Below are 12,366 nucleotides of genomic sequence, written 5' to 3' on the forward strand. Positions count from 1 at the left end.
TAGGCGTGTATTCTTTATATAATTCTGAGCACATCTAATACTATAAAAGCTTTTTATCTTGATTGTGTCAGGCCACAATTTATTTTCTCTTAACTCATCTGCTTCTCTTTATCCACATCTTTACAATTAGTCTTGATTTAATAAGGGGACTTATTTAAAGCGTATTCATTTTATGTTTTTTTACTGCATCCTTCACGCGGCAGGATGTATCACGTACGTCCATTTCAATCTTGTTTTCGTTAAATATTTAACAAATTTAATTGTTAATTCTATTCACTTGACACGGCTCATTTTCTTGATTGATTTTTGCATCACTCTCTAAAAAGCATCGTATGGCCACTGCCTGTGCTTCTTGGCACAAAGCTGCCACTTGTAGATCTGTGGAATAAATTAAACTACTGGCAGTAATATGTTTTTATGTAACTTACGATTAAGAGTTATATGAACTTTAAATAGATAATGTATTTAAACAAATAAACAAATCACACAATAAAACTCATCTCAGTGGTGCCAATATCTGCAGAGTTACGCTTGTTAGTGGGAGGTTTCTATTGCCTCTCTGCTTAGTCATGGGGATAGGTCTAATTGCTGGTGTTTGCTTTGTTTACGGTAAACATCATCTGTAAGTTTTATGTTGGTTTTTATGAAGCCTATTCCCATTTGGGATTGTGGTGGAAACGGTATTTTATTAGCCAAATTTATTGCTACACCACAGACGTCTTGTCTCTTCTTTATTTGCAACATCACTGAACATTTTGTGTAGCTGTTTGACTAGATACCAAATTATTAGCTTGTGTTGGTCGAACCAAATTTGCGAAGTGGACCAAAGACGCTATGCTATTTTGATGGGATTCTTTTTTTGTTGGGATTTTATCAAGCAGTGTAACTCATCAGCAGTATGATGACGATTCTAGTTCTTTAATTTTATTCTATTACAAGCTGCTGTTTATGTTGTTAAATCCCCAGCCGGCCTGACTGTTCCATAGGCTGAAACATGACCTTATTGCAAAGACACATTTCCAATCTGGCGCTGGGATTGCCAGCGGATGCCTCATGTGTTTGCAACATATTTAGCTGTGATTTTGTCCAGGCTGCCCAGCTGCACATAAAGGCAGCAGTAAGGACAGCAAGCTTTAGGGAGTTACAGCGGTTAGTCTGATCAGCAGAGTGGAGATGCAGTGGGACAGGGGAAGCAGATGTTTGTGGTCTGGCTACATCTGCTGCAGTCACTCCAGCCAGATCGGATAGTTCTGGATGAGAGGGGGGGGTCTGTTGTGGCAGGAAAGCAGAAGGGAGATAGAGAGGAAAGGGTATGAGAGCTTAAATGGCAGAGAGATGTTAAGATGAAAAGGTTGGTGGAGGGAAAGATGAAAGATTTGTGATGGAAAAAATGGAAAGTAAGCTTTCGGCTGAATCAAAGGTGAGAGAGAAATGGAATGGTTCTGATGGAAAGGTGTTTGAGGATGGATGGGTGACCAGACAGACAGCTGCGTTTTCAGGGAGGAGAGACACGTGTGAAGTGGACGGTAAAGGACAAAGGAACACTGAGGGACAGAGAGCAAAATGCATCATCATTTGGTGCTTTTAAAACGAATAAAACATTGCGCGGCAGTGGCAGCGAGCGAGGGGTTCCCTTGATGTACAGGAAAGAAGAGACAGGTAAAAGATTGATGAAAGAATGGATTGAAAGATGTGTAGACAGCTGCGGATTGTCAGCGTTAAGCCGTTGCCATTCAGATAGGGTCTTCAAAAGGAATAACAGACGACTGATGAAATTCAGCTGCAGCAGGGAAAATAGGATACCTTCTGTAACAGGATGCTGAGAGAGAGAGAGAGACAGAGAGAGAGGAGAAGATTGATGCACAAGTGAAAAGATAAGTCCAAGCATGCTGCAAACTCCCCGGCTGATATGTCACACTGGTTTAGGATTGGTAGTCTCGTATTTCCCCTTAGAGAAGCCGAGAGGAGATTTTCTTTTGAAAAGATGACTTCTATCAAAATTTAAATTCACTCACAGCTGTAAATAATGGACAATGACATAATGCATCTTCACAGGGACGGGTGATGGGCTAGAGCGATAGGACGGCAGACTGATAGGATTCTATATCCGTGCATGAGGATTTTTTTTTATTATCACTCAGTTCTGAGTGAAATAACCTTGGAACAGACACCACCCTTGTTACCATTCGACAGAAGAGCCCGATCTGAAGGGAGCCATTGAAGTGTGTTCTGGGCTCACAAGATGGAATAATGTAAAGCAGTTGCGTTGGCTCGGCCTAAATATGAGCGCCATCCAATCCCTCCCTAATCCCTGTCTACAGCCCTGCTTCTGCTATGGGCTGCGGGGAAATATTGACATTACATCTGTGACCTGTAAGCCAAGGGATGTTGTGCAGCCTGCTGTTGATATTTATTGCTTGCCATCTTCCTTTCCAGTCATCGGATCCACATTATTTTCCCAGGGTTGTGGAGCTTAGTTTGGTCGAGCAACTGGCAACCACCACAACTGCAGCTGATCTCCCATTAAGGCACACGTGATTCAAAAACACGCATGTCTTTCAGTGTTAATATCCCCCTAATAGAGGAGTAACCTTTGAAAATGCCACTAAGACCTTCATTAGAACGAGTGAAATTGGCTCGTGAGACTCCGACTCGTGGAAACGCTCCATTGATTGGTGGACAGTAATTGGGGATCTTCCTGTTGCAGTTAGAGCTGCAAGAAGGGGTTGTTTTCATTATAGATTAATCTGCCGATAGTTTTCCCCATTACTCATTTAGTCAGAAAATGTTAGTAATTACTGAAAATGTCCATTTAAAATTCCCAGACCTCAAGTTTTTCAATTGTCTTGTCCTGTTTAATCAGTACTCTACAGTGAAGGAGACTCAATGTGCTGCAATAGAAGACTGAACAAGGTTTAAACCATTGGGGTCCATTGGTCCCTGTTTAGCGCATTTGAAATTGAATGCTTTGTATCTATGCATCAATTGTTTTGTTTTATGACTCCAAGCCGACTACAACTTGAGGGAACGTCTGCAAATTTAGTTGAAACACTCAGATTGAACTCAAAAGTGAACTGATTGGATTTTGGTTGCCAGAGGTTAAAAGGTCAACCTCAAAGTGACCTCGAAAATCTTTCCTTAGGAACAGACTATTCTGAGAGGGCCTCAAGAGAATTCTTTGCTCAAACGTTCAAATAGATTCACAGATTTTGGTCGTCAAAGTTCAAGGTCATGGCAACCTCACAAAACTTTTGTCCTCTTCATCCTGACCCCCCCCATGTGCAAATGTTCCCCTGACTGTTTCAGGGGCACCATCTCCTCATCCTGCAGATAATAGTGAAACACAAACAAACCAAAGTGTTTATTTTTCCTATAGCAGAATGATAATGGGTGCTGGCAGAATGGTGCTGTCACAGCGGTGTGGAGATCTCGCTGTGTGAGGCTAAAGTAGTGACCCCTCGTAGTCGCTGTCACTTCAGCCCACTTTCATCACACTCCACATATCCTCAGGCCCATATCCTACCTCTCTCTCTCTCTTGAAGCCTGAAGCCCAGCCCCCAAGCAGACGGTGCTGAACAGGTAGCAGGCCAAAAAAAAGAGTGGTAGTGGAAGGGGGTTGGCTAGAGGAGAGGCAGATAAATGACTCCTCCATGGTAATGTCTGGCTGCTTTATGGGGCGTCCTGGCTGTGAGTGATAGCCTCGCTCTCGTTATCTGTCGATTGGGGTAATTGCTGTTTGTCGGAGTCTGGCTGACGGATGGTGATGCAATCTGCCCAGCGTTGGAGGGGGAGGAGGGGGAGGAGGGGGAGGAGGGGGAAGGCATTACTCTCATCACTCTCCACAAGTGTCTTTACTGGGAAGCATGCTGTGTGTGACAATATACATTTAAATTTAGAGTGTGTTTGAATGTGTATATCTCCCCAGTGTACGTGTTCCTGAATGTAAATGTGACTGTATGCAGTGGTATTGCACTGTATGTTATGTTATGTTCAGTCTCATGTGTGTAGTTGCATTTTATGTAAATGTGCGCTTGTGCGTCTGTGTGTGTAGTGGACGTGAGGTTTATTTAAGCGTCTGTGTGTGTATGAAAGTCAACAGTGTTTGCATAAATGTTTAAGATGCATTAGGCTTAATTCATTGGTGCCTAATGGGTTGCGATTGCTCAATCTCTGTGCCGCAGACCTCTGGTGCCATAGAATGTGATTGTGCATATCAATTAAGCGTCCCCAGTCATCCACACTGTTTCGGCTCCAATAAAAAAAGGACCAAAGTCTGCAGCACCCAAGTGACCACAAATTACAGCCCTAATGAATACCCAGCATTACTGGTCACACGCCAATTAATGAAGGGAAAACAAAGAATACGACAAATAAATTCGCCAGCAGGATTTTGCCTCTGCGTGCCAATTTGGACGGAGACTCGCGTTTCCATTTTTCGCCAGCTTTGTGAGCGCTGTCCAAGTCGGTGGGAAGCGGGCCTCCTTTCTGCCTGCCTGTCTGACTGATTGGCGAACTGATGGACTGACTGGCTGGCTGTCCGGCTAAGTGACGGTGCATTTTGCAGAATGGAGGAAGGATGATTCATAGCAGCTCTTTGGACTACTTGATAATCATTCCATCTGGGGCGTGGGACTGGCTGTCTTGTAAATGGCACATCACTCATCATTTGTTCTCTTCATACTGTACGTCCCCATAAACTCTTTATCCCTCTATCCATCCCAAATTTCTCAGAGATGACCCCTCAATCCGAAAGGCGGGTTGCAATGCCGGACCTGTGTGACACGGCAGACCCCCACCGTTGTCCCTGCTGCACCTTCTCCCCCCCCGCCCCACCCCTCTGCTGCAGCCTGCCACTCGCCTCGCGTTTGATTTAATACCAGCCTAAGTGTGAATAAATTCCTGTCACAGCCCATTAAGGAGGCCTTGGAGAGATCTGGCCTGTTATTAATTCTCCACAGCTCCTCTCTCCCTCTCTCGCTCGCGCTCCCTCTTTTAGTTACTATCTCTCCCACTCTGCTGCTGCCACTTCTGCTCCCTCCCTTGCTCCCTCACCCTCCTCCCCATCCTCTTCCTCCGTCACTGCACACCGCCTTGCTTTTTTAATACCCCGTTAATTACCACGTCTGTCCTCTTTATTCAAATGAGAAAGAGAGAAATGAAAAGCGAGGAGGGTGTTTGTAATTTCAAGTAGAAAAGCCATCCACTGTCTGGCTCTCCTCCTCTCCAGACCTGAGCGGGCTGGCTGCTGGCTTGGTGTGAGTGTCTGTGTGTGTGTGTGTGTGTAATGAATTCCAGTGGCACTGGCAGTTAGTTTTATCTGAAGAGCAGGCGGGGAGTCTGCAGAGGCCTGATGATAAACAAAGGCAACCTCCTAACTGTAATAAGAGCGGGGAGAGAGGGATGCAGCTAAGTTGGCAGATTCTCTCTCTCTGTCTCTTTCCATCTCCATCGCTTTGCTCTCTGGTTCCCGGTCTCCCTCTTCCTTTCTGTTTCTGTCTCTCCACTCCCACCGATGCCACCTCCCCTGCTGTGCTTCATTCAATCTCCCTCCATCTTCTCCATTCCTCCCTACACCTTTCTCTCTCTCTCTCTCTCTTCCATCTCTCTTTCCCTCCATGACTCCCTTCCCATCCTCCCCAACAATGCTCCAAAATTAGTAGGCTGGACACAGCAGGTGGCCGTACCTCTGTCTTATTAGTAGCCTCATATGTGGCCCATTAGAGGCTCTCTGTATGCCAAGGGCTTTTTAATTGTTTTGCTGAGGTCAGGAGGGCAGTGTAGCTACAAAGCTTTTGCAGAGGAGGAATCATGGCTGCTTTTCTTTTTTTTGGGGGGGGAGAATATGTTTTCCTGAGCATTTTGTTGCATTTAGTGTCGAGTCCAACCCCAATTATTTCTACTTTGTATTTGATTGTTTCAGGGCAATGTTAGCAATTAGAGATTCACAGTTTTTTTTTTTACTATTGTTAGACCGTAATTCATTTGCATGAAAGAAAACACAAAAATGATAACACATACACAGCATCTACGACCATAACTAAAAAATAGATTAAAAAATTGTATCAGCCAAACAAGCTCCTCAGCCTCGTATCCAGCATTTATATGAAGTCCCTCTTTAGCTTCTCAGATTTTTCATACTTGACGTTATCGAATCCTGTGTGAAAGATAACGGCTGAAACATAGGGGTTTGCTCTGAGGTGGCAGTGGTAGTAAATGTGGTGCTGTAGATGTATTAATAATGGGTTTGTGTAATCGAGTGCCTGAAACACACCCCGTCTTCCTCCTTACTCCTCCTCCTCCTCCCCACAATCTCAAGTCTGAGTCTCGGTGGAGGTTTTGTTTTTTTCTCAGGATGTCTGGGTGGTGGTAGGAGGTGGAGACACGTCGTCCATCTTTATGTACGGTTTATGAATTTACTTCATTACCGCCTCCTGTGGACAGAAGGTAGAAAAAACAACTGTCGCTTAATGGTTGTAGTTGTTGTCCCCCCCCCCCCCCCCCCATCGTGCATTTAACAAACGTACTTCGATAAATGAAACCAAGTTGAGTTTCTGTTTGAGAGAAACGACTCCAGAACGTGGCTCAGCCTCATCACGCCCTGTGATTGGCGACATGGAAGTCAAGGTGCTTAGTTCAAATTGAGAGAATTCAGCAAAAATATATAAAGTTACAGCGTAAGCACGAAAACAGGGCGCATACAAACCACAGCAGCCTCTCTGGTGAGCAGCCCGAGGGAGGTGAACGGTCTGATCAGGTGCGTTTGTTTTCACATTTCGCTGTAGTCAGAGTTTGTTGTCAGGAGCTGACTGAGGGCCTGTGCCGCGGCTGCTAAAGGGCACGTTACATTACCCGAACGGCAGCTGTGGTTTTGCTTTTATATTGACTTCAAACCCTGTCATCACTTTTCATTCTACTTTTCTATTTAGTAAAGGAAAAGCTGCTTGCTCAGGTGCTGGTGGAAATGTTTACATTTCATCTTGAGAAACTGCCTTGTGCGTATTTGACGAGTCTAAAGAGTTTTGACGAGGAGCATGTAATCACTTGTTCTCCTGTCTCCCTTAAGTCTTACTGCTTGCAATAAAAAAAAGACATCTCTTATGAATGGATTGGAGACTTCAAATTGGAATTACCTCGCTTGCCTCTATACAAATCCTCCTGCGTGTGTCCTTTTCATCTTCCCCCCTCACTGCTGCCTTCCTTCTTTTAAAAACGATTGCGGTAATTAGAACCAATATTGCTTAGTCGAAGAGGCTCCATTGGGGAGCTGATTTTAAGTGCGCATGAGTGGTTGTACCAATTTAACACATCGCGGAGTCGCAAGAAGCTTTTGACGTCTGAAGAACTGTTGTCGGCACCTGAAGTAAATCTAAATCAAAGTTCTTTTTCAATCTCGCAGGAGCCCTCCACTGCCCATTACAGGCTCTTGAAGTATCATGTTTTCTTAGAGTGTGAGAGGATCAACTGGGCCTCAGATGATATAAGCTCCTGACAAACATCTGAGAGAGATGAAAGAGAGATGTCCTGGCTGCTTTGAGATTCAGACGGTGTCTCTCTCTGACTCGGTTCTCAGTACTCACATGCATGCACACACAGAACATGCACAGACGTTCCTACAGTACACACAAACACGCAGATAAACAAATGCATGCACCCACATCATCTGCTCGAGTCTGGAAATCTGCTCTCAGGGTTCAAGCTGCAGCCACTTCCCTCTGTGGCCCCTGACATAAGCTCTAGTTAGTGGCACAGATGTCAGAAAGGAAAAACCTCCAATTAAACAGCCTGATTTAAATACATCTTTTGAATATAGCTTCATTTTAGGATTTATTTAATTAATTTATAAAAATGTACAGAACTGTAAAAAACATGATATTTGGTTATTAAGCATCTGGGGGTAAATCCATTAATTTTATTTCCCTTTCTTTAACATTGTGAATGTGTTTGTCCATATTTTCCTTAATTTTTCAGAGAATAATCTGTGGACCTTGATCTAAATTATTTTATCAAGGCACGTTTAGGGGACTGATATTTATTTATGAGTGTGTGGATTTGGTGCAGATACAAATAAGCAAATCAAGATATTGTAAATTAAATTGTGGTTTCATATTGGGACTGCTGGGCCTTAGCAGATGTGTGTGCCATTACAGTTTTATATAACCTATAAAGCAGCTTAAATCATTTCCCTGTCTTCTTTGATTATAACATTTATTGCTGTATCCTGCCTCCTCAGATTAGTCACACCTCCTTAACAACCTTTTGATAGTTGAAAAATCTATTTGTTGAGTAGAACAGGGGACCAGGGAACATATAGTTTTTCTTATTTAAAAAACTCAACTATTGAAATGCTATTGGCTTCATGTTATATTTCATTTGGTTCTACCGGCACCTCTACTGTATATGTGTGTGTCTGTTTCTGTGCTCATGGGATCATGTGCAGCCACTGCATTTTAAAAGCCAGAAGGTAGAATTTTATTTTGCTTATCATTTCTCAAGCTGCCGTTCTGTACAAATTAAGCCCATCGCTCTTCTGAACTGAGAATGAACTCAGATATAGCAACGCACCAAGGCACAGGAGCTCATTGCATGTGCTTAGGACGGCAACTTTTCCCCCCCTGACTTATGCAGTGACATATATTCCTCGTTTAACATGTCACTTGGCCCCTGCTCAGTAAACACAGCCACGTTTCCAGCTTTTTGCTTTCATGTGCAGTTTTGCTGATGATTAAGTCGCTTGCGTGGCTGCACATCGTTGGTTTTTGAAAAGCAACAGCACCCCAACCTCCCCTGTCCCTCATTTCTTATCACTGGCAACCAAATCACAAAGGAAAGCCCAATCGATGGGGCTACCTGGCTTGGACTCGAGTGCTTATAGGAGGGAGCGAGGGGCTGCCTAGCCTCCGATACTTCTAAAAGCCTAAATCGATCGCAACCCTTCTGCAACAGCCGGCTGACACTGCAGGCTTTCCACCTCAATGCTGAGGACGTATTGAAAGAACCTCGTCGGTAGGCGTATGCAAGGATGACAACACGGCTATTGTATTTCTGCCACTGCGGGAAGAGAAGGCTTTTATCCGCCATCAAAATCCCTCTGTGCCAAACAGAGAGCGCAGTGGCACTTAAACAGTCCCGTTGAGAAAAAGCCATAAAGTTTATAAAGTCAATTAAGGCTTTTTTAAACTGATGTCAGGCGAATTAAAGCTGCTCGGCCCAGCTCCCTGTGGGCAGACTGTCAGATGGTGAACCACGGCCGACTCGGCGTCGCAGGGCTCCCCGGGCGCAGCACAGAGCAGTAAGCAGCTTACTTACCCCCAGCTCACATGTGCTTTTTACAAGTTCCCTCAGTGGCCAGTGTGTTTCCCTTAAAGCCACATTTCAATTTGGAGGAAATTTTTTTGCTCAAATGCACTCACGTCATGCTGAAGTACAAGATCTGAGCATTCAGGATTATCTAAACAATTACTTACTGATTTATGTGATTTTGTAGAAGCTGTGATTGCTGCATATTTAGCTTAGAGTAGTTGGACAATACAGGAGCATATACATATATAATCATAGGACAGAAATACTCTGATATAATATACCAGGAAAAATACAAGGCTTAAAATAATAGAACAGAACTATGGCTGCATTTTTCTCATCTGTAAGTACGTGTTGATACTTTTATAGTTTTTTTATTATGTAATTCTGCTGAATACTTCTCATCTCTGGCTGACTTCCTGAAATATATGTGGCATCACAGTAATTTCAAATTCCACCTGATATTTTTTATGAATGCAGTATGAGAGCTGAAGGAATGAGGAAATGAGAGCGTGTAGTGGACACACTTTGAGATGATGGGCTGAGTGTTTCTCCTCAGATTCCTCTCTGAAGATTTAGGTGAATATATATATATTTTAGAAGCTCGGTCGTAAACTGAAGTTGCAGAGGAAAGATTCTGTTTCCCTGTGATGTTTCACCGAGGAGATGGTTTTCTTCCCCTGTTGGTTGGTTTGTTTGTTTGTTTGTTTGTTTGTCTGCAGGATTATGCAAAAACCTTTACTACAGGAAAAACAGTTTCTGTGTATTTTAAAGAAGAGAGTGTGATGTTGCAGATAAAGGTTTTAAATCCCTCACACGTGACTGGTGATGTATAGAATATAGGAGACGCTGACACATGTATTTCCCTCTTTATTCCTCTCCTCCTCTCCTCCTCTCTCTATTGATACCTCTTCCTCTCAACTGTTTCTTCTACCTTTCTCCCTCTCACCTGTCCTCCTCCATCTCCTCTTCTCCTGCTCCTCCTCTCTCACTTTCCCTCTGTATCCTCCTCTCAACTCTTTCTCTATCCTCTCTTCTCATTTTCACTTCCTCTCCTCTCCTCTAATCCCTTCTCCTTACTCAGAGACACTTACACTTGTAATTCTCAGCCAGATCCGTCAGAGTCAAAGCTGCGATTTGAGTCGCCAGCGTCAGGGCGGATTAGCGGAGGAATCCTGAGTGAAGGCACGTTTTTTGCTCTACTTGCTATTTTCCTCCACTCTCCTTCTTTTTGTGCGTGTGTGTGTGTGTGTCTGAATACTTTGATCTAAGTCATTTCGTCGTCACCATTATCTCAATCACCTCATCAAAAAGCAACGCTGGCATTTATAATGTGCTCAGAGATCGTGTATTTATCGCAGATGAAACGGGTTAAACGGCCAAATAGCAGAGGAATACCTAATACATCTTATTCATATGATGATGACATAATGACAAGATTAGCTTGATTTTCCCATAATGTCTAATGGATCATAAAACTCCCCAGTCGACTATAATGTGGCGATAAAGCGACAGAATTAATTAATACAGAGATGCCAATTATCGAGCTTGATAAGGCTGGAGATGCCCCGTTGTTTGATTGGCCTACATTTGACAAATCCCAAGTATTTACAGATTATGTTGTTAACATTGATGTATTGAAGTTAAGAAAATCCATTCACTTTTAATTGAAAGCAATCCCTGCTGGGCCCACAAAGATGTGAACACATGAATATACTTTGCAGCGAGTTTCTCTTGGTGGCCCGAGCCCGGATCCGTCTTGACTCGGAGATGCAGTCGTTAGAGCTGCTCTCGTGGCAAAGTCTCAGCCGAGCAGAATCTTAATAAAGTGGTTTGGATGAAAAATTCAGCTCTTCTTTCACTTCTGTCTTTTCCCCCTCCGCTGAGGACAGCCTCTTTGATCTGATTTGGACGCACAGGGAGAAAGGGAGAATGATGAAGGGAATCAGAGGAAGGCAGACGAGGGAGAAGCAGAGGGAAGAGACTGAGAAACAGCCCTTCACCCACGTCACTTAAACAAACAATCATCTGTCCTGCACTTCCAATTGTTCTTTTATTTGAAATGTCCTTTTCCCTCGTGCGTCTAATCACTGCTCTGATACACGACTCATCTCGGTGTAATCGTTCCTCACAGATCCAAACTGATGGGGTTGTTATAAAGTCGACGGTGAACACGGCTTCAGATACGAGAGATAAAAGCTGCAGATGCTCGGTTCTACGTTAATAGATGTTTCCCCTCTGACTCAGAGGACGTGCAGGTTCCTCGTGTTCAAGGAACATCAGAGCACAAAGGCAGAAGTGAAGGTTTCTTCAGATAAACGGAAACCTGACAAATTCACGGACCGTTCATAAGCAGTCACCATGTTAATATGTGACTTCGCTATGTTTTTGTTGTTTAATGAAGATGTATTTGTAAACATTGCATTATAACATTGACAAACTATTTGTACAGGTCGAATAGTGTATAGTTCAAATATCAGTAAATCAGCTGTTTGTGAAATTGTCGATTCAACTACACACGTGAAGTCTCATGACTGCATCACAATCTGTCCACAGACACACACACTTGTGTACAGGACCTTGTTTTTGCAATGAGACTCTGTTGCAGTTGGTAATGAACATCATTTTTAGGGCAGTGGTTCATTCAAAAATATTTTCTTTGCTGTAAGGCCTGACTGCAAGTAACGGTTAATTCCATCATTGGTTTATCAATTAATTATTTTTCCAAAGAACCTTTTAGTCTGAATGTGAAATGACAAAAAGAGAAAGATTTAAATGCCGCCCTCAATTTTTAAAAGCCACAGGGGGACATCCTCAGATGTCTTAGTAATATAATAATGATAATATTAGACGCAGAGCAGCATTTAATCTCATTTGAGAAACTTGACTGTGAAAGTATTTACCATATTTGTCGTAATACAGAAAAGTAACAGTATCTAAATAGGTTAACGTTTAATGTCCAGTCTGTATATCTGTTATTCGAGTAGTTGTAAAATCTGTGCTTCTCTATCAGGTTTCATCACATTCAATTGTTATTAAAGCAAAACACATTAAGGTCAAATTACTTTT

Source organism: Pleuronectes platessa, chromosome 18 (assembly GCF_947347685.1).
Source record: "Pleuronectes platessa chromosome 18, fPlePla1.1, whole genome shotgun sequence".
In the NCBI taxonomy this organism is placed as follows: Eukaryota; Metazoa; Chordata; class Actinopteri; order Pleuronectiformes; family Pleuronectidae; genus Pleuronectes; species Pleuronectes platessa.